The sequence below is a fragment of the Microcebus murinus genome, chromosome 9 (genome assembly GCF_040939455.1).
Source record: "Microcebus murinus isolate Inina chromosome 9, M.murinus_Inina_mat1.0, whole genome shotgun sequence".
NCBI classification, from domain to species: Eukaryota; Metazoa; Chordata; class Mammalia; order Primates; family Cheirogaleidae; genus Microcebus; species Microcebus murinus.
In genome coordinates, this window is record NC_134112.1 from 28,678 (window position 1) to 31,144 (window position 2,467).

Sequence of the window (2,467 nt, forward strand, 5' to 3'; positions counted from 1 at the left end):
TGCTCCTCCAAACCCCCCCCCAGCCCAGCAGACCGCGTTGTCCAGCCAGCCCCCGGGCCTCCCTGGGGAGCCCAGCACAAAAGTGCAGACACCCACCGGACCCTCAATCTCAGTTTTCGGATGTTTTTGCCACTCTAAGGACCCGCAGGCCAGCTGGGCCTTCTGGCAGGACAGAGAGCCCCGGAATCCGACGTGGAGAGCTGGGTGTACGTCCCCATGAGGAGGCGGTCCCCACCTCCGCGGCTATCCCCTTGCGGGGAGCGGCAGCCGCGGGGCCTCAGAGAAGACACCAGGCTGGGCCCCCACGGCACAGCGGGAGCACGTCCCCCGCAGGCCACTTAGCGACGGCGGCCAGCCGGCGGATGGTTGGGTTGCGCGAGACGCTGCGGCCGCCCTGCTACCGGGTTCCTGGGAGGGCGTCCTGGAACCAGCGTCCACACCAAGCCCTTGGAAGGCCCAGGCGACGGAGGAGCCCCGTCAGGCAGGGGCCGAGGACGGTGACGGCCCGGGCGGGGAGGAGCGTGTCAGGCAGGGGCAGAGGACGGTGACAGGTGACAGGCCGGGCGGGAAGGAGTCAGTCAGGCAGGGGCCGTGGAGGAGACGGGCTGGGTAAGGGTTAGGGTTAGTGTCAGGGCACAAGTCACAATCGCAAAGACCTGGAAGCCACCCGAGTGCCCATCGACCCACGAGTGGGTAAGTAAAATGTGGCGCGTGGACACCACGGAGTGCTATTCGGCTATGAGGAGCAGCGGTGAGGGGGCACCTCTCGTGGTTCTCCTGGCCAGAGCTGGAACCCGTTCCAGTAAGCCAAGTATCCCAAGAATGGACACACGAGCACCACGTGCTCGCGCTCACCAGCAAATGGGTACGAACCGATGGACACCTAAGTGGACACAGAGGAATCACCTTCTTCGGGTGGGTGTCGGGCGGGTGGGGGGAGGGGATGGGCATACACATCCATTAGGAATGGGGTGGGTACGCACCGACTGGGGGATGGGCGCACTTGAAGCTCTGACCCGAGGGGGGAGGCTGGGAGAGGGCAACGCACCCGACCTTAACATTGGTGCCCCCACAATATGCTGGAACAACATGAGAGGTAAATGAATAAGAACACGGGGGGGGGAGGGGGGCACGGGCAACACATGTCACCTTAACACTTGGACTCCCATCATCTGCTTGAAAAGAGAGAGAAAAGAAAATGCAATAATAGAGATAAGAGACACTTTTTAAAAATAATGAATCCGGCCGGGCGCTGTGGCTCACGCCTGTAATCCTAGCTCTTGGGAGGCCGAGGCGGGCGGATTGCTCAAGGTCAGGAGTTCAAAACCAGCCTGAGCAAGAGCGAGACCCCGTCTCTACTATAAATAGAAAGAAATTAATTGGCCAACTGATATATATATAAAAAATTAGCGGGGCATGGTGGCGCATGCCTGCAGTCCCAGCTACCCGGGAGGCTGAGGCAGAAGGATCACTCGAGCCCAGGAGTTTGAAGTTGCTGTGAGCTAGGCTGACGCCACGGCACTCACTCTAGCCTGGGCAACAAACCGAGACTCTGTCTCAAAAAAAAAAAAAAAAATGAATCCGAAGAGAAAAGTAAAAGGAGGCCTGTGGAGCAGGTCTGGGTGTGACTCCGGATCCCCGAACATCAGGTGCCACCACCAAAGATTCCTACGTGTAGCCCATAGAACCCCAAAAGCAACGGGAGGAGTTCTGGTCACATACTCCCTCAAAATGACATCCTGGCCTTCTTCTGGAACTCCCTCCCCTCTCAGACTCTCAAGGTTTCCTCCAGCGTGTCGGCTCCCACAGAGCAGACCTTTGGTCTGAGACCTGACTGTCCAGAAGCCAGGCATGCTGCCGCGTGGCGGCGGTGTCACGGCTCGGGACAAGAGGAGGCCCCACGGTGCGGGCTGGGGCGCCAGGCACCGCGGCGGGCGCCGAGGGTGGGGGTCCCCCCCACCCCGGGCCGCCCCCGCACTCCCAGAAACGCGACAGAACCAGAGGCAAAAAAAAAAAGAAGAAGCCTACGGCACCCGGTATTCCCGGGCGGTCTCCCATCCAAGTTCTAACCAGGCCCGAGCCTGCTTAGCTTCCGAGACCAGACGGGATCGGGCGCGTTCGGGGTGGTGTGGCCGTGGACGGCGGAGGGCGCCCCTGCCCCGCTCAAGAAGCCGAGCCTCTCTGCGCTTCCCCGCCGCCTCCTCCCGCCCCAGGCCCCGCGCCGGGTCGGGCCTGTTGAGTTCGCCGGCCGGGTCCCGCGGGCTCCGAGGGACGAAGGTGACAGGCGGGGCGGGCAGGGAGCGGCGGGCCGGGGTTGGGGGCTGTCTCTGTATACACACACACTCACACGCACTCACTCACTCACTCACACTCACACAAGATGCGCCTCCACGGCTGGACCCGCCAAGGTGGAGACCTTCAAGCCCCCCTCCTCTCCTTGCCTGGCCTCCTTCACCTCCCCGCCCCC

At 62.3% G+C, this 2,467-nt stretch overlaps 1 pseudogene; it reads right to left on the bottom strand.

The window, feature by feature from the left end:
- Positions 1–2,021: 2,021 nt before the first annotated feature.
- On the bottom strand, positions 2,022–2,140 carry LOC142873064 (uncharacterized; annotated as a pseudogene).
- Positions 2,141–2,467: the final 327 nt, after the last annotated feature.